At 38.7% G+C, this 25,137-nt stretch overlaps 1 long non-coding RNA gene across 1 annotated transcript; it reads left to right on the forward strand.

Annotated features, from left to right (window-relative positions):
• The first annotated feature begins 162 nt into the window (after positions 1 to 162).
• On the forward strand, positions 163 to 17,860 carry LOC310912906. Its single transcript, XR_014590742.1, has 5 exons — positions 163 to 633; positions 5,301 to 5,343; positions 9,700 to 9,819; positions 17,504 to 17,599; positions 17,764 to 17,860. It is a non-coding gene; the product is annotated as an uncharacterized lncRNA (long non-coding RNA).
• The last annotated feature ends 7,277 nt before the right edge of the window (positions 17,861 to 25,137 follow it).

Here is a 25,137-nt window from a genome sequence, read left to right on the forward strand (position 1 = left end):
CACGGGCCGCCCTGGCTCCTCCTCCTCCTCCTCTCACCCCTCCCCGCCGGGCCCGGGGAGCAGCCGCGGGGCCTCGCTGGGCTCCGCGCCCCCCCGGCCCCGCCGCGGGGACAGCCCTGCCCTGCCCGCCCCCGGCGCGGCGAGGCGGGGACGGCCCGGGCGGGGGGACCCAGCGGCCTGCCGGGCTCCCCCGGGCCCAAAATGGTGGGAGCCGCTTGGCTCCGCCCCCGAGCGCGGTGTTTGTTTGTGTTCCGGGCATGGCGGGGCCGCGGCCGCCCGGGCCCCGGGGCGGGACAGGACGGGACCCCCGGCCCACCCCGGCCCTGCCCGGCTGAGGGACATGAGGGGTCTGAGGGACCTTCCCAAGGGCTCCCAGGCAGGGAAAGGGGTTCCCTGTGCTGCCCTGACCCGAGGGGCACCGTCACAGGGCGGTGAAACCCCATTATGGAGCAAAATCGGCAACAGGCACTTGGATTTTTTGCGGTTTTAAAGGGGTTTTTTTATGCGAAGAGCAGGTACTCTGATAAGCCGTATATTTAGCTTCTTCTTTTTTTTTTTTTTTTTTTTTTTTTTTTTTTTTTTTTTTTTTTTTTTCCCTCGTAAAAATGCGTTCATGCTTGGATGTAAGTGTAGGTAAGTAGTGATGAATGCAAATTTGAGGACAGTGAATGCTCCTGTGTCACTGTGTTAGGATGCCAGCACTGACACACACAGAGGGGAATATACAATGGCCCTATTAGTGTTCTGGGGTTCCTCAAAATGCACCCTTGGCCTTCAGATTCACACCATGGAAAGTACTTTAAAATCCAATTTTAAAAATGAAGTATTTTTTAAAGTGGAGCAGATGAGAGCAGCTGCAAAGTCCAGTCTGTAAAGCAGCACAGCGTGGCTGCTGCTTATCACCAAATTCTCTGCTGATACAGCTTGGGCCTGTTTGCACCAGAGCTCCTGTCCTGGGTCAGAATATCTACAGACCTGCTGTTTACAGTGATGTATTTCCCTCCACAACCTTTGCTGGTGCACCTCAGTCTGGGATCACACTTTTTGCTGATTATCTTCATAAGTTCATTCTTGGAGATTTCATTTTATTACTGTTTAGAGTGCTTTGTTTTGCTACTTATCAATGGGTAAGTGAAACAGCTCCAGTGTAAAGCCTGTGATTGCTGCCATTTATGATGTTCTAACACAGTTTCAGGCTTTTCAAGGAAACTGAAAATGGGGCAGGACTGTGAGTGTTGTTCAAGATAGGATTTGCAATGGTGTGTTGTAAATAATGACTATTGTACATGGCTTGCTCATTTGGGTGTTTATCCTGTGAGTCTGTTGGCTTGGTTTAATAGAATTAGGCAAGCAATTGTTGGAGGGGATCCAAGGAACCAGTGCCTCACCCTGTCATGATTTCAAGGTTAAGGCAATGTCAGAGCTGTCTGTTGTCAGAAGCTGGTGATGAAACTCCAGCCTTGTCACTGGTATTTTCAGTTGTGCAGTGGCACCATTGGGAATGAGATTATGGGCAACTAGAAAGACTTATTTATTCAGCTGTTCACTCGTGTTTTGTTTTCTCTGTGAGGCTCAGGCCTGTGTCGTTGATGTAGTTCAGTGAAAACCACAGGTCTGTGCCATGGTGTGAGGCTGTGATCACAGTTGTGATCCTCTACAGTGAGGAGGTCCTATGGAAACCTGTGGTGCCTCCCTGCTGGCTGATGTGCCAAAATAGCCTTTCTTTTGAAACCAGACTGCAAACTGGTGTCATCCTGATATGCAGTCAGGACATAGGTGGGATTTCCTCTGTGTCTCATGGTGTAGATTTATTTACCTTGGGGCACATCTCCAGAAGGAATAGCTGCTAAGCCCAGTTAAAACCTTCCCCTTAGTAAGTACAGGATGCTCCAAATCTGGGCATGTTTTAAAAAATGCAGACTTGTCAAGTGCCAGAAGAGATCTACTTTTCATGGTGGACTCACAGAAAAGAAAGAGGAAGCAGAGGTTCATGTTTAGCCTTGCAGCAAGACAGACTGCACCTGTGAGAGCTCTGAAAGGGGAAGAGCTACTGCCAGTCATGCCTGGATTCTTTGAGGTAGGGGTGATTGAAGGCACTGTTTCTCCCAGCCAGTTACTCCTGTTATGTCAGATAGGTCATTAATAATGGCTTTGCACCACCTAAAAAATTGTACAAAGGTCCAGGAGATGGAAAATGGGATTTTTTTTTGTGTTCACAAGTGTGTTTTAATATCCCTGCATGTGCTGAGATGTAGTTGTGAGCCTACTCCTTTTGCTACCACACTTTTTGGAGGTTGGGGACAAGGAAGCAGAGGGATGGGTCCTCAGAGGCTGTGATTTATGAGTATGGTTTCTTTGTTTTAGAAGAACTAGAGGGCAATTTAACTGATTACTTCAGTTTTCTCTACTTTTTACTTCCTCTACTTAGTTTGGGGAACAAGTTATAGTCAAAATGCATTTTCTAGAGCCTTAAAATGCTCCTATAGAGGAAGAAAGATTCTTGTTGTGGTTTAGGGCTGGCTGCACAGATGCTACAGATGAAAAAGATAATGCAAATACAAAAAATTGTGTCAGACTAATGTCATTACAGAACTGGCAATGTAAGTCAATGAACTTTTTCTCACCTGTAGACATTTAAGCAGTTGGCTGTAGTCTGTTGTCAGAATGGCAATGGGGATGTTCTGAAGTTTGCCAGTGCACAGAATTCATGTTCTGGTACAGCTGGGTATGATGTTATACACGGGCCTGCCCTCACCCTGTTCTGGCAACTGGGATCTTCTGAGTGAAATCTATCTTTCAAGACAGAAGGGAAATTCAAGAAAAAGGGTTTTCAACTATGCAGACTAAGTCTATATTTTATTTTACAGGCTTTTGATATGAGGGAAGTGACATATTGATGTATTAAGGCTCATAAAGGCAGCCAGAGATGATGAAATATTTTATTGAGAAATCCATTTCCTTTTGAGTGAGAAATCTAAAATCCATTGAGGACATAAAAAGTCCTTCTTGTTAAGAGTTCCTCTACAAAACTGACGTCATAAATTGCCTAATTTTTAGATGAAAGACCCTTTGATAACACCATTTTACGTGATCCATGCTCATGTTATTGTTGGACAACATTTTGGATATGTTTAATATGTCATGCTTAACAAAAGTTTTTGAAAGACCTTTTCTGTCCTCAGCATGGAAAAGTTTTTTCACTTCCTTTTCTTCCATCAAGCTTATTTTCCCAGCACTTACCCTCTCTCATTATGCCTTATCTTTCTTTTGGATAAGATTGTTTTCCCAATTCATACACACCAGCCCAGTTGACTTCTGAGTGCAATCTTTCCATGCCGTGGCACCCAGAGGTTCAGAGATAACTCTGTTTGCTTGGGTAATGTTGGTGAATAGAACACAATGCAATTTTAAAACCTTTTTATGGAAAAAAAAAAAAAAAAAAAAGACTTTGTATACCTCTGGAGAATGGAAGTAAATTACATTCTTCTATTATGTATGTGAATCTGATTATGGGAATGGTAGAATTAATTTATCTGGTTATAAAGAACATGGCATCTTCTAAAATGCACATGATTATTTTTAGTTTTGTTGATTTTAGCTGAACCATAGACGTTTCTCAGTGTACATTACAACTGCATATTGCTTTCTGAGACAGAGTGAATGCAGCACTAGAAAGCAATTATGGAACTAATATATTTCCCTGAAATGTACTTTGTGATGCAGGATTTTACTCATGTTTCTAAAAATTACTTAAACTTCTGCCTAAATTATCCTAGTACCACAAATATGCCCCTTATATCAATTTATCCCAAAGATACTATCTTAGTAAGGAGAAGTATTCCATTACTGGCAATAATAACTTGCCTACCATAATAACAGTTTTCCCCAGGTCCAAAATATTTTTTCAGTGAGGAGTGTAATGCCTGCTTATTCTGTGCACTGGGGCACCTGCACTGTGAGCCACAAAGAACAGAAAGAACACGTTATTTTGGCACTAAAACACCCAAGCAACAAAGCAGACAGTCATCATACAAAAGCAACCTCCTCGAACAAACCCTCTGTCACCCGGCTTCCTGGGGAATTTTGTGTAGGAATCAATTTTCCTTTTTCTCCTTGTACCACATGTTGCCACAGTCTCAACTTCGAGAATGATCAGAGACCTATATAAAGCATGATCTAAGGGGAAAGATTGAAAGAATTGGGGTTGTTTAATCTGAAGAAAAGGAAGGTGTTGGGAACAATGATAATGATCTTTCAAAATGTAAAATGTTTCTCTGCAGAGAGAAGGAATAATTTTTTTTTTTTTTTTTTATGTTCAGTAGGTCTAGGGCAAGAGGTGATGGACTTGGAGATTTAAAGTAGACATTAGGAAATTATTTCAGTGTAGTTTGGCACTGAAAATGATTGTCTGGGAATCTCATTTGCTGAAGGCTTTGAAAGGCAGATTAGGTCACTTGTCTCAGGAATGGCTTTAGTAGATTATATGGAGATAACCCCAAAAGGTTCCTGGCTGGTTTATGATATTTTGTTTCTCTCGGATGATTTATAGCAGATGCTTTACTGCTGTGTTATTTTGGTTCTTATTCTTCCTTATACCCTCAGAAAATGCCAGTAAGAAAAGATTTCAGTAGGTAAAAAATTGGGTAAGTAGAATGGATGGGGACATTCCCAATAGCAGAATAGTAAGAAATCACAGTTCCTGCAGGAAAGCTGGTGTGTTTGAGCACAGTATAACATACTGACATGTCCTCCTGACAGCTTTTGGAACACAAGTATTGGGCTGGCTTTCAAGTGGTGGTTAGTCAATACACAGAAATCTATGGTTTAAATTTTAATTTCAGATTTTAATTGAAGCTTTGCTTTTTGCTGGGTTCAAGTATTTCCTGAGTTTGCAAGGAGTGAACTTTATTCACAGTTTGTGAATATTAAACCAGTAGCCAGTTCATTAGACTTTTTGTTCTTCCATTTCTTTGCAACAGTAAGGTAGTGTCCAAAATGCTTGTAATTATTAGAAACAGAGTTGAGGAATTAATTGATTGTTCTAGTTAAATATCCATTCTGCTGCAAAATTTTAAACACCTCTTGTTCACCTTCTCCATAGTCTTCCTGTTTTTCTGATTTTCACCATTCTTCCTGTAGCCTAAAATCTCTCCTTTCTTCCTGTAGGTACCTGTAGGTCTTCTGCAATAACAGAGTGATGAAATGACACTTGAACAGATTCATGAGAACCTAGGCAGTGTGACCTGTCAGACACTCTGCCCAAGTCCAAAGTCACCTATGTCTTTGTCATTTCTTGACAGAAAACTGTTGAAACTCTTCCTGGATACTGAATGATGGCTACAGGTACTGTGTTCTAATCCATTGCTGCTTCAAAAAATTTCCTAAGATTGCTATAAGTCAAACTCTTTATCATGCGTTCTGTTTGTATTTTTAAAGCGATTTTAGATGTCTGAAAACTGTTACAATACTTTGTTTCAGTTTTTCCTTATGGATCATGATTGGTAAATCTCTGAGATGTTTCACTGTCCTGCAACCTCCTTCTTTGGTTCACTTTCCCAGTAAGCATGGCACCCCAATCTGCCCAGAGCAATCCACTTAAAACCTCAGCATTTAATAAAGAGAATATCATTTAGTGTGTGCACAATTGCCACTGATCAAATTTACTGTCCTTCCTTTTTCCTAACACATCGTTGCCTGCAGTTTGTAGCTCCTGTCACTCCCTATCCTTCTCCATGTAATTCCTGCCTACTCAGATTTTCTTATTTTATGCTTCTCCAGAGGATTATTTTGAAGGGTACTATTTTGCACTTCCTGTTGAAACTCTGGTCTGTGACAGCTTAGCTGGCTGAATTGCAGCAGACAAGTTACTGGAGACTGAACAGAAGGAATGTGAGAAGGAACCATTGAAGATTTTGTACTAAAAGTATGAGGTGGTTGTGAATGACTGCCCTTGGGAAATTCACTTTATCTTCTGGCCAGAAATGTTTCTTCTTAATGTTTAGTTTTACTTTTTGATTAGTCTGTGTTTGTACAGGCTGGAAATTTGTACCAGTATTTGCTTTTGCACGCTCAAACACTACTATGTTTCCTGGAAAAAAAAAAAATCACCCTAGAAAACAACATGCAGAAAACAGAAATTATCACGGATTTAGCCTCTAACAGTATGAAAAGGAATACAAAAAGGTAATTGTACAATTCCTCAGTCTGTTCTGATTTTGGTTGTGTGGACATTCCTACAAGACGTGAAAATCTTGCTTGTTTACTGACATGACAAAAGAGGAGACAGGCCTTTTATTTTAGCAGAACCTAATGTTTAAACAAACACCACAGTGAAACAAGACAGCTAAAGGTACTGTAAGTCTATTCTTCTTTTTTGTAATGTTTTGAAATTTTTGTGTCTAAGAATAAATTATTTTTCTTTTCATTTACTGTGAAGTGCATGCCTAGTTGGTTTTTTTAACAGCAGACTGTTCCCTCTTTCTGTTAAGTTTACAAAATTTGCACACTCTGTGGAGCTACTTTAACTTTTATTTGGAGGCGTTATCATCTTAGCAGTGGACTTGCACACTGCTTCAGAAATTCTGAAGGCTGCAGATTGACTTAGAAAATGTCTCAAAAACCACAGGCACTCCATTTGGTGTTTTGGTCTGTGTGCTGTTCCACAAACACTCATTTAGACACAGGGGACTGCACAGAATGTCTGCAAGACACAGGGTGACTGCAATGGTGCATTTTGCCTCTGGCTCACAAGGGTTAAGGACAGTGCAAGGTTTAAGGACAAGATAAAATCACTTGCTGCTGTTTTGATTTCCTGAGGAGTTGTTGTTTTCACATGAGAAATGAGGAATGCAGTGAGGACCATTCCTCTGCCAAAATTTCAGAGTATGTTCTTGTCAACTGTGCTGCCATTCATAGGTTTTACACCAGAATCTTAAATTTGGATATAAAGATCTCTGTTGTAGAAGCCCCATCTTGTGGACAACCAATCAATGACTGTTTCAGCACAACTGAAATTTGAAATACTTAGAAAATCTGAAGGTATTTTGGTAGTTTTTGCAACAAACTGGAGAGTCTTCATATTTCTGGACAATATAGAAACTTCATTCATGTGTAGAAATCAGCATGTGCTTTTCAAAAACTTATTTCCACAGGAAGAAATTGTGAATTGCAGAGAGGTATTAACACTGGGGTGGAAACAAGAATGGTGCCCTTAGAACCCTGTTTTAAGTCCAAACCAGCTAAACCACAAGCCTGAATTCTGCCTTGAATTCCCAAAATAGTCCTGTAGCACTTGGATAGTACAAATGAGTCTTTAAGTGGCAAAATTATATAAGGGCAGAAGGATATCCTTTGAAAAATTTGTAAAGAGAGAAAGAATAGCAAAGTATGCATGAAAACTGAATCTGGAAACTTTGGAAATAACCTTAAGGAGATTGTTTGTTTCAGCACAAAGTAAGGGAAGAGGTCAATCAACTCCAGACTCAATGAGTCAACACAGTAGGAAGAGTGTTAGGAAGGTAAAGAGTGTTAGGAAGGTAAAGAGTGTGAAAAGCCTGTGATAAAAGCTGTTTTCAGGTTTCAGTATGACACTGGTAAGATATATTAGATATATTCTATTAAATAGAAAAATATAAACATATAATTAGAATGTCTTTTCGTTGCTCTGAAGAAATTGGGTTACCCTGTGATAGTTTTCTTTTTCTTCCATAAGAAGAAAGTGGGAACCTTCATGATAGTTTTCTATGTAGTAATTGAGGCTGCAATGAAGGAGCCAGAAAATGTGGCGACATCTAGGGAAGGGTTGGCAGAAATGCCTCCAGCTGAGACACCTCCCACTGAAACTGTAGCCACTTCTTCTGTGAAGGTGGTGTATCCAGGGAAAGTTTTGTTGGAGTGTCTTATTTGGAAGGGGTGCCAGGAGTAAAGAAAATTCTGGCATTAACAAAGGCAAAAGTACAAGATCTGGACCTTGCAAAACCAGGAAATAATTTCTTAGTAGTCTGGAGGAAGCTTTCACTTTTAAGACATACCAGCTGCAATATATTTTGCTATTTAAAATTACCTTGAAAAGTGAGTGTACATCTGTCACTTTACAGGTTAAGTTTAAAATAACTGTTTCTCTAGTATTGAATTGAAATAATTAGATTTGCATCATTCTGTAGTCTGGAAATTTCATAGACAGCTATATATTTGTAACATATAGATCTGAAAGAGTCACTTTTCTTAATAAGCTAACAGATACAACTATAAATACACATTATTAAAATTTTGCAGAAATATCTGACTCTTTTTGCTTCTCATATTCTTTTGGAACAGAATTCTACATTTTTGATGAAGGGCATCTTTGATGAATTGTCTGAGCCAGTTCAAAACCTTTGAGAAAAAAAATGTATACTCCAAATTTTTACCTCTGTCTTCTCCTTAAAGAAGAAAATTTTAAAACTTGAACAATATACAGGACTACAATTTTTACCTGAGAACAAATTCTGCTGGAACCAGCATGTGCAATCAAGATCAAAATCTTTCTTAGAGAGAAGTGAAGCCATTAAAAGATCTTTGCAGCTCCTTTCTGTGGAAGTTTTTTCTTCCTCAGGAGACAGGGAACAGCAGATGCTGGTTCACCCCTCAAGGGAAGAGCAGATGAAGTGGGAACAGCTACTTAGAATTCCCTGCACTTAAATAATAAAGCATGAACAGTTCAGCAAGAGGAGTACAGACAGATATTAGTATGGTGTGAAATCTAGAGGAGCTGTAGCCTAGGACAAGAAAATGAAGATGTCACAAAAGGGTGTTGGAAAGCAAGGATTTGTTCCTTATTCCCTCAAGGGAGGGAATAAAGGCTGGCTGCTCAATCTCTGCTCCACCAAGTGAGTTCATTGTAGTACAGAGGAAGGACAGGTCTTAGTATAAAGGACAGACTTTTTCTGAGCAGAAGGCTCTAGAAAAAGTAATTATTGGTAGAAGCAGTCTCTGAAAGAGTAGAAGAAAAGAGTATAATTCAGTGATACTTCTTGTACTGGATTGTATTATAAATTACAGATATTTGTTTATGCCCATATGAGAAGAAAGGGGACTGATTACATGAAGAAGAGCAATTTGTTGCACCTTCCCTGCTTAGGTAAATAAAATTTTCTGTTGCAGAGGGTTCATTGCTAAAAGTTGCTGAGTAGTATTTAAGTCTCATACTAATAGATTTTTTCAAGAAAATACAGCAGAACTAGAAACTCAAAGTTGAAGTGTAAACCTGCAGTGATCCACTGTCAGAAGTATTGTGTAGGTGTATAAAATTGATTTCAAAGGGAATGAAGAGGTGTGACTTGTGAATTGCTACTTTTTAAAGATAAAGAATTAGTTCACATGTAGGTCATGTTAAAAAAAGAAAGTAACTTTTCATCTTTATCTCTTTATTATGCACATTTTTATAGATGTTTTCTTTGGTTCCCTGTAGCCTTTCTGCTATTTTAAATATTTCCAAAGTTTTATTGAGATAAAAATGTTAAAAGATGTAATAATACTGATATATCAAGGGATTTAGCATTAAAAAAAGACAGATTTTCAGTGGCCATTTGAAAACAAGGCTTGATGTGTTATATCAATACAAAACTAAATGTGTGCAGTTGAACCTTGAGCCCTCATGTTTGTAATGTATAAAAGTGTTCTTTTAAAGCTGTCTCTGTCTTGTGTCCCTTCCTCTTCCAGCCCAGTCCCTTTGTCCAGAGCTGTGGTGGGGCCTCATTGCTGTGACCCCATTGCACCAGTCACCAGCATAGGATCCACTTCCCCGGGGATGGATCCTGGTCCCTGGGCCATGCCAGCCAGGTGAGGAGAAGAACCTCACATCTCTCCTGAGCCTTGTCCAAAAAGGTTCAGTAATTTACAGTTCCTTATGGCAACACACTTCTTCTAGTATTGGCATGAACATTTTAAAATGTTATCAGACAATAATTGCTATCACAACTTTTAATTCTGTGTTTCTGTTTCAAATTTTCCTCAGTTCAATCAGAACCACAAGTTAATGCCCATTGGCTAATTTCCAGTGCATGCCTCCACAGAACAACTGCTGCCTTTAACTGGTGGAGAGATCAAGGCTTGAACTGACAAAAGACATCTGTATTTTGGAAAACAAATTAATGTTTATGTTTTAATTTATAAGTTCCTGGCTCTTTTATGGTTCCTGTTTTTCAAGTAATGTCTCTTTGGATCCCTAGCTGATGGAGAGTCAAAATGGAAAAGGCCCATGAGAGAATTATCACAATAGAACATCTGGTCTGCATTGGAAAAAGCTGAGAAAGATATTCAACATTTCTGAGACCGAGGCAACCATGAGGCAGTTTGAAAGTCAGTCCATCAAAATTGTGCAGGTTGTGGCCACCTGGGCCAACCTAGTGTTGTTTTGGGAAGAGCTACTCTGCTCATGAGCATCTGAATTTTAATCTCCCTTAAGGCATGGATATGTGAGAGCTGGGAATGGTATGGAAGGTGTTTGCTTTCCATAATGTTAATGTGAGTCACAGCATTGTCCTAATTATATTGTGGGTTTTTTGCCAGTCTCCCAGATTTCTTTTGAACATGTAGGCTGGAGTCAAAAGGCTTTCCCAGGGCTTTTGGCTTAGCTTTACAGAAAAGTGGATGGAAAGGACTTAGTATATTTTTAGAAGAATATTTTGCATCCTGCTTTAAACTATTCCAGAAGGTAAAAGGACATTAGCTAGACTGTGTATTGGCTGAGGTACTGCTATGTCACTAATGGCAAGGAGTTTTATTCCTGTTTTCTGCAGTCACAGACTGTAAGAAATGCAAAGGTACCCTGGGATTCAGAGGGAACAAACTCTTTCCACCACATGGAACTTCGGTCCATTAAGTCATTATAGCTCATGCAGAACAGAAACAATTTGACATGTATAACAAGAAACATTGCAAATTGTTTGCCAAACAAATACTTATACTGCAGATGGAAGAACTGATGAAAATTGTTTATAAGATGGGGAACTAAATGTAGATTTTTCAAGAACAAGGTTGCTGTCTTCCTTGCCAAGACAAACAAATCTGATAGACCATCTCATTGCTTTAGGCTGCCTGAGGACCCACTAGGAAGTCTATGGACCTTTTTCCATAGAAAATTTGTGTATTGTCAATACATAAGTGTGTTGTCCACAGTTACACTGTGGCAGCTGCAGAGGAAGTGGAAGGTTCTCAGGAATACATTAGGGAGAACTGGATTTTTGGCTTCTGAAACAGTGTGGAGTGCTTTTGGAAACTGTGGAAGTTTATAAGCTAGATGTTACTGCTGCAAAAGGTTATCTGTGAGTTAAACATAATAGTAATTCATCTGCTATCTTTAGATCTGAACACTAACAACACAATGAAATTGAGAATTCCTATCTTCTAGAATTGCAGTTTCCAAGATGCCTTCATTCCTGTGAACATACCCTGGTCTTATTTAGAGATTTTCAGTGTTACCTTCAGAAATCTGTGCACAGATGTTTTTACAAAGCACTGTGTAATCATCCCAAACAACTGGTTTTAATGGGCCAGTTATTTAGGAAATCATGTAATCATGAACATAAATACAATCCCTGATACTGACATAAAACATGTATTAGCAAAATAATATAGTTTTTATTTCCCAGATGTAGAGCAGACCCTGAAAATACATAACTCATCACGTCCTTAAAATTCTGTTATATATGTAAGCATCTCTATTGGCAGAGAGGCCCAGTGTCATCCTGGGCTGCATTAGGAAGAGCATTGCTAGGAAGACAAAGGAGGTGATCATTCCCCTTTGCCCAGCACTGGTGAGACTTTAGTAGGAATGCTGTGCCCAGCTCTGGGCTCCCCACAGCAGGAAGGACATGGACATGCTGGAATGAAAATGGGTAAGAGGAGCATCTGTCCTGTGGCTGCCCAGGGAGGTTTTGAAGTTGACATTGTTGAAGAAACTCCAAACTCAACCGAGCAAGGTCCCGAGCACCCTGCCCTGGGTGATCCAGCTTTGGGCTGGGCTAGGACTCAGTGATCTCCAGAGATGCTTCCAGACTGGGAATGTTTGAGGCGGTTTGCTTGGGTCTTGTCAGCGTTTTAGCTGCAACTCGACTGTGGAGGAATCCTAAGGAGAGCAAAGGCTGTGACCCTAGAAATTCATCCAGATGGCTGAGGCCCAGAAAAGGCATAATGGGAGCTGCTGAGTATTCTGAATGTCTCATCAGAGCGATATTTCACTTGAAAATACAAAATAGAAATTACTTGGGTCTTAATGACATTGAATACCCATAGTGTTCTCTCGCTTCAGCTGGACTGCAGATGGTAACAACTTCTCTCTATCTGAACACACTTATTTTACTTTAATCCTGCTGTCAAATCTTAACATATATTTTACTCTAGAAGTTAATACCTGGTGCTTTACAGTGCAGAATTTATTTGCTGGTTTGTTCCAAACTTTCTTTCCTTACTAGTACTGATATTAACAAATTGCAATCTATTTTGACATATTACTTCAGTAATAAGCTTGTACTATGTCTCAAGGAGTTTAGAATATCATAATTTGAGCAAGATAAAATCAAAATATATAATGATATTGCATATTCTATGGCACTTAGTTTGTAACTATTCTTACAGTACCTTCAGAATAAGAAGGAAGATGAAATTCAAAAAGGGCTTTCAGAGTTTAAAAATATTTATATTGAAAGGCAAAGATTTTTTTTTTTTTTTTTTAATCAGCTGAGCAGGAATCAGTAGGAAGATTCACCTGTGATTTTTCTTGATGAAAATGCCAAGGAGCTAACTTGTAGTATTGAGAATTCCCAGATCCTCCTTCTTTTGAAAATTCTTTGTGGTTTATATTGCCTCTAAGGAAAAAGGAAAGCACACTGGGAAACAAGAAATTGAGCAACATTGCACAAGTAATTAGGAAATAAGTAGATTATAAAGCATTTTATTTCATTTGTTTTTGCACTTCACCAAGTGAAACAATAAGTAAATAACCTGTGTCTTTATTATCAATATATGGAGTCACATTGGGTCTCACAGACCAAGGCATAAATGTATAAATAACACCTGTGACAATTATTAGAGGACATCAAATTTTGCTAGGGGTGAACCCATTGTGAAACCACAAAATTAATACTTCAGACAAAAATAACACATGAAGGTCAAATGTACTGAGTCATTGGTTGCTGTCTCTACACCACTTTCCCCTGACTTAAGGCTTTTACAGCACATTCTGATTCAGTCTCCTCGATCCTGTGTGGGATGGGGTTTTTGGTGGGGAGAGTATTACTTTAAATTGACACCTCTAGCAGCAGTTCCTACTTGTACTGTTTTCCTTTTATAAACGTGTAACCTATTATATCTATCCAAGCCTGGCTGAGCTCCAAGTCACCCATTTCTCAGTAATACAGGAAATTAAATATAATGTCTAATAAGCATAGAGGCTTATGCAACCTTCGTTCCCTGTAAAAAGTATTAAATAACATAATAATATTACCTTTTCTTTGGATAGCTAGAGAGTTGTGCACTTAATTTTTAGGTAGACTAAACTGGCTCTGCATTTGGGCTTGAGGAGTCTGGGTTGATCCATCCTTTTTTGCAGACTTACTGAATTTCACCTCAAAAATTCTCCTCTTATTAAAGGACCCCCTGAAATGTTCATGTGTAGGGTTTGGTCTCTTTCTCCACTTGTCCCTGTGGTAGGAACCCCCTTTCTTCCCACTGTGTCCCCCATGATCTCATGCTGGGGTTGCTGCTGCTTTCTCATTCATTCTTTCTTTCTGTCCCAGGATTTTCCAGCCTGAACAGATTTCTGCCTGTTCCATCCCATTTTCTGATAATACCAACCACAGTTCTGTGTCAGTTGATGCAGCCTTTAAGAATGCAGAAATCTGACTTTAGGCCATACAGATTAGCAACATAATTTCAGGGCTTTGTCTCCTGCTTGTACCAGTGGATTTATACTGAATAATTTTAAACTGTTACAGCTCTCTGAAACCATTTCTCTCTTGCTGCTGTAATACATAAAGTGACATAAGGTCACTGATGCTGTGGAAATTGGTTTTGGAGTTGATAGGCTAATTCAGCAAGAAATCAGTTCTAGCAGGAAGGCAAAGAAAATTATTTTAATCCAGTGCCATGCTACTTTGTTGGCTTTTAGGAAGGAGATGATTAAAATATTCAAGGGAGTTCCAAGTCTGAGGAAAAAATACCATTTTTGAGATTTAAGGTTATTTTTGCCTCAGTTTTTAGCTTATTTTCTGAAAGCAAGTAAGCTGAATGTGATGGACACAAATATGACATTTTCACGTGCTCAAAAAAATAAAAAATAAGATTTTTTTTTAAACTGAGTTTTGTATAAGAATAAACTTGGTTGAGCCTTTTCTCTGTCATTCATCCCATGTTTACAGTAACTGCTCCTGCAATTTTGTAGATGAAAACTTCTATGCAGATACATCCAGGGCCATTAATGAGGCTGCATTTGCAACTAATTGCAATGGGGAACAAAATTACATTAATGGTGCCTAAGGAGCAAGAGAATCTCTGCATTCAGCATGAGTAAGGGGTAGCCAATGCCTTATTTTTTCCAAAACAAATATTTAAGTTAGATTGAAAACAATAGTTGATCTCTGAGAATAATCACTAAGAGGTGAAAGCCCTATTTTTTCAAAACACTGCACTTATACTAAGGAATTTCCAAGCACAAAAAAAACCCCAACTGTAATGCTTACTGTGTGAATATGCCAAAGGAAAAAAAACCTACCAGCATAAACTCTTTTATTTTTTTTGAGACACAGAACAGAGGAAATAAGAATGCATTTCTAAGAAACATTTTTAAATGTCTGAACTGTAAAATTAGTGCTGTCATTATCATATTTTAAAAGATACTTTAATTTTATAATAAAAAAAGGACATTTTACTCTCTGTTCTTTCATAAGACAGGTACAACGCTGCTGTTTGCAGAGGAAGGACACCAAGAGTAGTGTCTGTTCTAGAGTGAGGAATGAGCTCCACTGGAGATGAGTTGGCTTCCCTGGATGCAGTGCTCAGTATTTCCTTTCAGCAAGTCTAAGAGTACTCCAAGTCTTTGTCTCCTCCTGCACATCATGCTGGTGCAGGTGCCAGGTTGTATGTTACTGAAGAGAGAGAAATAGAAAATGCAATTCAATGTTTTATTTCATGCTCCCCAATTTGGCTCAGACACACCCAGAGTGAATGTGTGCTGCACTCAACTTGGAGATCTTGTGTTATAAATTCTCGCCCTCCTGAGCTTTCCTACTTTGCCCATAGAGCAGATAAGAGAGTTCATAACAGGAGCACCCTGTTACCTCAGCTGCAAAAGGTTCTGGGAATCTAATAGCCAAGAGAGTGGAATTTAAATTTATTTTTGTTTGGCTTGTGTTTCAGCAAGCATTTAAAAGATTGACCAGTTTATCTTTGTCAGAGATTGTTTTTCTTTTGGCCTAGCTTGGACACCAATCTCACTGTTGAGTTTACATTTATGGAGTAGGACCCAAGGTTTTCTCCATGTGTTCAGTATTGTGATTTTGACTTTGCAAGTCTTGTTGCTTGGGATAGGTGTAAAAGTCATGTCTGCATGTACAGCAAGAACAGAACTGGGGTTTGGGTGCTTCTACTTAGTCAATTGAGAAGGAACAAAAGTAGTTTTGAAGGCTGCCTCTCTTGGCTGACAGGCAGAGAAGTTGGTAAAAGCTGCAAAGATAACTGAGCACCCTAACGATGGTATTTATTATATGTTTTATTTCGTAGGTGAATTTTGAGGAATAGTTTTTAAAATGTAGTTATTTCGCTCTCCTTTAGCGAACTATGTGTGACCAAAGCTGTTTTTCCAAAATGCCTGGTTTGCTTGCTTTTGTTGGCGCCAGTCGAGTTTTCACTCCACACAGTAATGTCCACAAGGTGGTGCCACAGCTAAGAAGTTTGCAACAAATAAGGCAAAAGTAATTCGATAATTCTATCTGCTTTTTGTATCTGCATCATTAAGGATTTAATAATTATTTCATAAGACCAATATCACAGGTTTGCGAGCTCTTTTTTTAAAATACTTGTGTGAGCAGAGGTGGGTCTGTCTGCTGAGCAAGGGCAACATCCATATGCCTGTGACTGTCCCAAATCCTGTACAAAAATGAAGAGGCAGCTCAGGGTTTAGCAGCCAGGCTGATGAAGAGCTGTGTATTTCCTATCCGGGTTACCTGGCCCAGCACTGGCATGTGTCTTAGGTTTTTTGCCTGGATCACTTGAGCAGGAATCAGCCTGAATCCTGACAAGCAGAATAGTTCATCCACAACTTCAGCCAAGACAGCTTTCACTTACCCTAGAGTGGCTGTGACACATCAGACACTAATTTCCTGAGTTTTTTCTAGAGCCGGGGATAGCCAGGCTCCCTGTCCTATGCTAATCTGCAGTTGACTGTTAATTCCAAAGGGGTGTGGAGTGCTTACAGAGGGACCTGCACTGATGCACAACTTGACAAGCATCTTTCTAGAACAGATCAAACTAGAAAAAGTACAAGGCAGCAGCAGGGAATGTAAGATGTCAAATGTACTGTCCAGTACAGAAAAGACAATGAAACTTCCAGGAAAAAGTTGTTTGTATGGATCTGGATGACTGCACTGACTTGTATGTCCCAGGAGAGCTGCAGTGCAGCAGGATTTGGCCATTCCCCTCAGAAGGTGTGTGTCAGTTCTTCAGCCACCCTTGGCCATGTGCTGCTTCTTGCACCCCTGCCCTGCTGTGATCTCTGCAATCCAGGCATGCATGTAGCACAAGAAGTACTCCATGTCAGCTTCTGCAGTGGACAAATTAAGTTTGAATCATTTATTCATTGCATAATTTTGTACCAAAAACAGCAAGAAAAAGGGGTACTTTAAAATACCATTCAGACAAGCAGTGCGTTGCCTTGCCTCCAGCTGGAATCTCCCTTTGGTGGGCCTGCATCAGAAAGAGAAAAATAACAGGGTTTGCATAATATGTTTCCTCTAAATTGCTACATTATTATTTTAAAACATACTAAAATTCTGGCTTGTAAGAGACTCAATGGAAATCAGGTGTACCCAGGAAAGATGTTTTTTTTCCCCAGTTATAAAGTAGAATGAGAGAAGCTTATTGAGTCCAACTCTAAAAGTTGTCAAATAACACAGTGACCACCTATTTTTTTTTAAGGATCATATCTATAAATTATATTTTAAAATGGTTTCCTGTATTTTGGGACTTTGTATTGGTTTCAACACCTGTTTGGAAAAGTCGTTATCTAACCTGAGAACCAACTAAAAATATGAAGTCATGAACAGATCAAGTAGATTTAATTTCTGAGTCAGTCTGTTGAGTTAGCTTGAACTGAATCATGGCAATGACGTTGTCAGAGTATTCCTGTAAGATTGTTCTGAGTGTATGGCTGCAATATCTCTTCCAATTAAATTAAATATTTCTGGTTTAGTTTGGATTTTGCTTTTTCTTTGACTTTGCAAAGTTGCTTTCAAAAATGTTTATTTTTCAGATATTTTGCACAGAGAAAAAACGAGGCCCTCTTGTAAAGGGAGGGAATGATTATCTAAGATCATACATCTAAGTCTCCATGGTGTGAAAACCCCAGGTATGCATTATTTTAGTAATTTAACAATGAAATTTAAATCCTGAACACTCTTCCTTGCAATATTTGCAATTATTTCTGTGCTTTTATTGGAAATCCCATAACTATTTTTAAAATATCGAATCTGTTTTTTCCCCCTAAGCCTAATTTTCTGCTTTCCCATTTAGGCAATCGTGACCAAAACCTGCTTGAGCTCTGTGCCTAAATCTTCCTAGGAGGAGGTAACTTGCAGTGCTGTGAGTAGGGAGTCAGTGTGAGCAGGGCTCAGAAATCCTCCTGCAGATGCAGGGCGCTCACCGGAAACAATTGAGGATGGCAGTGGTATCCTGCAGGATGTGTGTGACGTGCTCGGCGGGGGCTTGATTTACACCGGGACACATTATAGATTATACATTCTGGTAATTGTGGTATTGTTATTGCTGGGCTGGATCTAAGCACAGGAAGTACATATAAGCACATTTGAAGTGATAACATCCACTCCCGTTTGAAAAGCAATATTTTATTCCAGTACATAATACAGTGTTTGCGAGGGAAAATAGATAATTTGCTAACTCATACTTAGCATAACTTTTAGGGGAAAAGCTGATTTGTTATGGGAAGGCCACAACCAGCATTTATAAATAAACTTAAACTTTTACTCTTGATCACTTTAAAATTATTTTTTTTCAGTATGGACTGTAAGCCAAGATCAGGAAGGAGACAATGCATTGCCATCTGAAACACAAGAAAGATGAAAATAAGTTTTCAGTGTGCCACCAAAACCACAGTGCTAGGTTTCTGTTAAGGAGAATGAGTAATACCATTCTAGTGAAGTTAGAAGTTCACATTCTAGCAGAGTGTGAAGTTGTTGCTGTGACTGGGTAATAATTCCTTCTATCTGATAGGGCAGATGATGTATTCTGCAAGAAAATAAATAACCCCAGGTAAAATCTTGCCCTGTTTCTTCAGCTCAATAAGAAAGCCCACCCACTGTAGCCACTTAGAAGTTGCTCTATGCATACTTGTGTAACTTTAGGATTCAGCAGCAGGTCTGTTCTCCATCCTACATCCCCAAACCAGCCTTGCTCAGGAACACGTTGCCTCCAGCCTTGGTGTGGAACGAGGAATCTGTTCCTGCTGCTGCTCCCAGGATGTGGGATGTGGGTTGACCCTCAGCTCTGCAGCTGCAGGCAGTGTGTGTGTCAGGGCCCCTCTCAGAGCCTCTCTCCCCATTTCCCTTTAACAGTGTAGGCTTCAGACCTTTCTGTGCACCCAGGGAAGTCACTGATCAAGCCAGGGCTCACCCAAGTTCCCTCCTGGAGGGAGATATGAATCTTTTCAGAAGAGGGATGCAATAACCATTTCAAATTTTGTGTGCCAACCTATTCTCCACAGACAACACAAATTGACAGAACACAGGTAACATATTGTGCATGCTGTGCCTATTTATGACTTTGTTTTGCCAGGGAAAATAGATGAAAATTGGTATTAAGTTTCCTTCTTGTTCCTCCGATAATAGAAAATTACCAGGGAAGAGAAAATAAGACAGATTTTGTTCTCTAGAAAAGCCTTCCAGCTAAATTTTTTTTTTATTGTTTTTTTTTGTTTTTTTTTTTTTTTGTTTTTTGTTTTTTGTTTTTTTTTTTTTTAATGAAACATTCTTGCCTTAATAGATGAGAAAAGTAGCCGTAGAACTGTGAAACAAATTAATACATCAAAAATATTGACCCCTGGACCACAGCTAAATCTATATTCATATTTGTAATAGTGTTGCAGATCGATAGTACAATGCTATACTGGTGCTATACTGTAGACATTGATTTGTTGAAATGATAGTTATGGGTGAGGTTCTAAACAGACACTGCAACATATAATAAAGGACTGACCTATTAACAGATCTAATAATAAAACAGATCTAATAAAAACATCTAATAAGATGTGACAAGCACATACATAAAGTAACCTAAAGCCTAATGATTTGTTTCACAGTTTCATGCAATTTTTTTTATTATTTTCTGTCTATATTATTTAACATTAAGAATACATTTTCCTTTATAAATTTGAAATGCTACTGGTCTGAATTTTTTGTGCAGACAGTCTAACTAACATTGAAAAGAAGTATAGTTTTTCCAGATGTTATACTTACAAAATTTTGAAGTTATAATCCTGCTGATGCCTCCTAATATTAATATGCCCTTGCATTGGGGTAGCCTCGTTACAATATTTTTTGGAAGTCAGATTTGATTTGTAAAGTAATGCTAAGATATGTTTAATTTTAATTAAGATCTTCATTATTTTCCTGAATAGGAATCTCTGTCCCTAGTTTTAACTTGTAATATCCTGTTTAACAAAGGAGTAGTTTCACACATACCAAGAGTACTTATGCAAGTTTTCACAGTTGATTGCTGGGATGAGAGCTGTAAAAACAAAGATCAGGTGAAGATCCTTTCTTGGGAACACACTAAGATATGAGCCTCTATTTTTATTTGTAGTTCATAAGTCTACTTATTAAATAGGTAATAATTAGACATAAGATATATGTCCATATAAATAGACAATAATAACACCTACATGGCTGCTGTGTGTGTGAAACTTCCTGCAGTACATTCAGGTTTTGGCTTTCATTAGGCAGTAAGACATGTTGGCTGCAAAAATACCACACAACTTGAAAAGGAGACTCTGATTTCAAATGGGAAATGTATTTCATCCCTTTTACATGACATCAATACCACTGTGCCTTTAATCGTGACTATGGAAATGAAAATACCAGGCCACAGGATTTGCATTTAACTTGAGACATCCAGAGGAAATTCTGTAAGTTGCTTTAGTCTCTATTTTGCCTTGTCTGAAATCTGTCTGATTTTTTATAAGAGCAATTGTTAGTGGAAATGTCTGTGTTTCAATTGAAGTGCTCTAACAAGCTTTCTGGTCTCACTTGAGCAGTGTAACAGAACACCCAAAACAACTGAGATGTCTTTAGGTCTTAGATATTTGGTTTAAATATTCCAATAAATACTCAAAGAGGTAAGAGTTCCTTAAGCATCAGAAGACAGAGAGTTTAAAGATCAGACTGAGCCATGTCTCCTGCATTTACTTCCCCAATAAATCTGTCAGGACACTGACCAGCTGGGCTGCCAGATGTACTCCTCCACATTTTGGGTAAGTAATCACTTGGGCCTGGGATCTACTGGACAAACTATGCCTGAAGCCATTTGGAGTTATTTTAGATGACATACTGAAGTGGTCAGCATAAGCTTAGAAGACTTTATCCAGCACTTTGACAGCATGCCAGAAGAAATTCCTTGGGATTCAGAGTCTAAGATTTCATTTCAATTAATTGTCAGGATGATGAATATTATTTATTCCAGTCTAAGGCTCATTTTAATCTAAAACATGGTCAGATAGGGTCAATGCAGGCCAAATGGTGTTTCTTCCTACATAGAAGCCCATCTAGATATAATCCAGTTTGCTCTCCTGTCTCTAGATTTGGTCTGCAAGGATAACAGGAATGGAGACTGAAGCTGGCCTAGGATTCCCTTGCACTTGAACCTCATGTAATTAGGCAAGTCTACTTTCCCACCAAATAAAATTATTATAAGCAACAATATTATTAATTGAAACTCCTCAAAATTGCTAAATTCTGCCCAGTTTGGAAGAGGAGCTTTATCAGGCAGATCCTCAGCAAGGCATTGGAGCCCAGTGGGCAGAGTGCTGGACAGAGATTGAGAAATCTGAATTCTCTACCAAACTCTCCTGACTTTTAAACAACCTTGAGCTGTCACTTCTCTGTGCTGCAGTTTCACAGTCTGTATGAGCAGGGTAATAATCCTCCACAAAGGTTTGAGGGTTGCTGAAGGAAGGATCTGTATGAGCACATTTCTTGTACTAGCCTGAGCTCGGTGCAGCTGTGGTTAGAGGTGGCCAGGATTTGGTCAATTCCTCATCTATTCCAGAAAATCTGGGAAATTTTCATTGTTGGACTCCTTGCCTTCAGTTGGCTGTCAAAACACGTTTTCATGTTAAAGGTCTTTCTTATCTTTCAGACCATTACAAAATATCTCCAGAAAATTTCATTTTATTTAGTTATGCATTAATACTCACAGTTCTGTTACTGGGAACTGCAAAGTGCCTCTCAGGATCATACAAATAATTACCTAACATGGATAATGTATCTTTGACCTAAAAAATAAAATACTTTTGCAATATTATGATTAGTATATGTGGGGAAAAAATATCTATTGGTTTATGTTGTAAGATGTTTCAATTTGACTTTCAGTTTGAGAAATTCCCCTTAAAAGTACAAATTTTTTTTTTCAAATTATATCTTGATTTTACGCATTTTGTGTTAATAGACAACAAACTCTGTACACAAAAATGAACAGTCTACTTTCAAAACTGCTGAATGGTTTGACCTCAAGGGAATAGAAACTGTTGACTCATTGTTTTTACTGCATATAATATTAGTCCTTTGTCACATCCAGGGAATGACATCATCTTCCTCATTGTTAGCAGCAGGTTTGAATAACAGAAAAAGTGCAGCATTAGTTGTCTGCTGTGTTTGTTCTTAATAAATGAATGGATATCTGGTACCAAGAATCAGATTGGGGTTTTTGAGTAACATTTAGAAGAAGTTTGTGCCCAGACCCTGCAAAGAGCTTTGCCCCTGGCCACCATCTGCAGGGCAGTGGAGGTGGCAGGAGCACAGAGCCTGCAGAGGGAACATCACTGATGGTTCTGGCTGCTCCAAAATGATAAGAGGAGGCAGGAAAGAAGAGACTAAGCACAGAATGAAACAGATCTGTTCTTCAAGGTCAGCTTAGTAAAAGGAATCCCTGCACTTCTGTGAATCATACTTCTCTGGAATCTAAATTTATGAAAAGTAATTATCTGAGAAGAAGTCATCCCTAGGACACGCAAACAAAAAGGGAACTGGTTATCTTCAAAATGCACCATTATAAGTATTTCATCCATTCCAAAATTTTATTCATGTCTATTAGTCTTCTACTCCCTGTAACTGAAGTATCTATGTCCTAGCCTCAAAGAGTAATTCCTTACCAGAAATATTTGGTTATATCTGCTTCATGGAAGAGGGATACATCATTATAGAGAGTGATCAGGCTGGTGGAAGTCTTCTTTAACGTGATAGACCACCTTCTTCTATGGCAAACAAAGTTTTATGTGTTGCTTCCTGAACAATAAATATTTCCAGTGAAACAGAGTTTACTCAGGGAGAGATTCCTTGAGTGTCTGACAAAGTGCCAAATCCTAATCTGCATTGCCCACTGCCTCTAAGTTTTCCCAGGAAAATGTGATTATTTAACTATAAAATTATACCTTTGTGGTTCCAAAAATATTTATGCTGAAGATAAGTTCCAGTGTTGAGAGAATGAATCAAACTGTACTTGGAAAAGCTGTGAGAGAAGCACCCAGGCAGAAGGCTGGGAAAGCTGGAGGCCATGGGTTAAGGAATCCAGGATGGCTTAATCACAGAGGTCCACATACCAAGAGTGGACTCCGGCAAGGGCTGTACACATGGAAATACTTCTAGAATACCAGAGTTAAAAATGAAAACACAAGCCATGCTGTAAAAGATAGATCAGACCTTGTTGACTTTGAAGCAGAAGAGATCTCATGTGTTGACCTCTTCACTCATGCAGATAGAGAGACCTGCCTTGAATGTAAGTGGCTCAGGTTAGAGCAGGTCCATCTGTCCCAATTCCTATCCCAAACTTATATCCCAATTTTCAGATTTATCTGTTACGAGAAGTAAAAAACACTGCACTTTTTTTCTTTATGTTTCATATGTTTTTCCTATTTTCTGTTCCAGTCCAGAATTCGTCTTCAATCACCATTTCCAAAAGGTCTCAAGTAACATGAATTTTGGTGAGGCCAAATCACTCGATTTTCCCTTACCCTGTTTAGGAGAGGCTTTACTTGGACAAAAGCAATAATGCCAGCCATTTCCCTTCATCCTTTAAAATTACTGGCCACCTCTAAAGAACTTGGCCTCTCTTTTGTGTCACTTTTTGACAACTCATTTGAGTTAAACAGGTTGCTGTAGCCAAATTAAATGCTTGGGAAATGGACCATACAATTAATTTGCAATAGTAAGTTGTCTCAGCATCATTTCTCTTCCTCTCAAGGGGAACGCTGGCTCAAGCAAAAGAAAAGATTAACGTAATAAAAAATATTCTAAAGACATCCTGTTAATTGTCCCAAGCTCAGATGGTATTGTCTATTCTTCTGTTGTGCACAGCCAGCAAACAGTGTAAAATCCAGAATTCCTTCCCACCATGAAAGCAGAGCTTCAGTGCTACAGGATAATCCCTGCCTTTCTGGAAAGCAGATGAAAATGTGGTGTAGCAGAGCTTTGCTTTGGGTTTCAGAGGTGAGCTCAAATTTGCCCAATTTATGAATATAATAATAGGACTTTTTAATTTAGACACATTAGCAACTTTAATTGGGAGAATAAAAGTTTGTGAAAAAAAGAGAAATTGCAAGAAAAGTAACACAATTTTTTTTCCCTCCGAATATGCAAATGAGGCCTCCCATGTTTGTTTGGGGACAGAAAGCACTTGAGGTTTTAAATTCAGCCAAACCAGAAACTTTCATTTACAAACACATTTGCAGTGTTGACCTTGAATATCACATTAAGTGGCGGCAAATCACATAGAAAAATAAGTTAATGTATCAAATAAAACTCAGAAATATTCACAAGTGACTGAGTGAAGCAAAGCTTGCAGAAGAGTTAGATTAAACAAGAGGCTGTAATTCTCTATTTGCTCTAAAATTTCCATAACAAGGACAAAGTCTGATTTTTGCTTGTATGAAAATAGTCATAAAATATGTAAGAAAACACAGAATGTTGTTTGCTTCAGTTCCTGTAAACTAATCAGGCTGGATGATGACTCTTCCTGTAAGTGGGAGCACTGCTGAATACTATGCATGAAACCCTGTTGCTCCCCTCATAAACAGCTCGAGCTTTGCCTATGTATCAGTGCAGAAAAATAAGTATTGACTTATTCACAAATTACTTTTTAGGCACTGGATTCCCAGAAATATATTTGTATAACAGCATTTAGAAGCAAATGAATGTGTTAATAACCAGTTTTTCCTTTCATTTTATGGCCTTAAAGACACTTTGATCTTATAAAATCAGGTTTGTCATCTGGCTCTGGTTCTCACTTCCTACCTCTTCTTCTAAAATGAATTTTTGACATGAATTCAATATGCCCCTTTTCATTCTATTTCAGACTGCCAATTAAGATGTATCTTAATATTTTATCAAATAAACAGATTTGCTACAAGATGCTGACTTGTTCTCGGGGGGTTTTTTAATGTCTTTCCAAAAATGAAGTATTTTGGATGTAGTACAGTTTGTTCACATGTCAAATGTGGATATTTTAATTCTGTCATTCCCCAGAAGAATAGAGAAAATAAATCAGATGTTTTATCTGATTGTACTTTGATCAGGTTTTTCTCTGTTCTCAAAAAGAACAGTGTGGAGCTTCACTTGCTCTACAAAAAGCATTTTTAGCTCTGAAAATATTTTACAGATATCT

The sequence above is a fragment of the Zosterops lateralis genome (genome assembly GCF_965231275.1).
Source record: "Zosterops lateralis genome assembly, chromosome: 9".
Lineage (NCBI taxonomy): Eukaryota > Metazoa > Chordata > Aves > Passeriformes > Zosteropidae > Zosterops > Zosterops lateralis.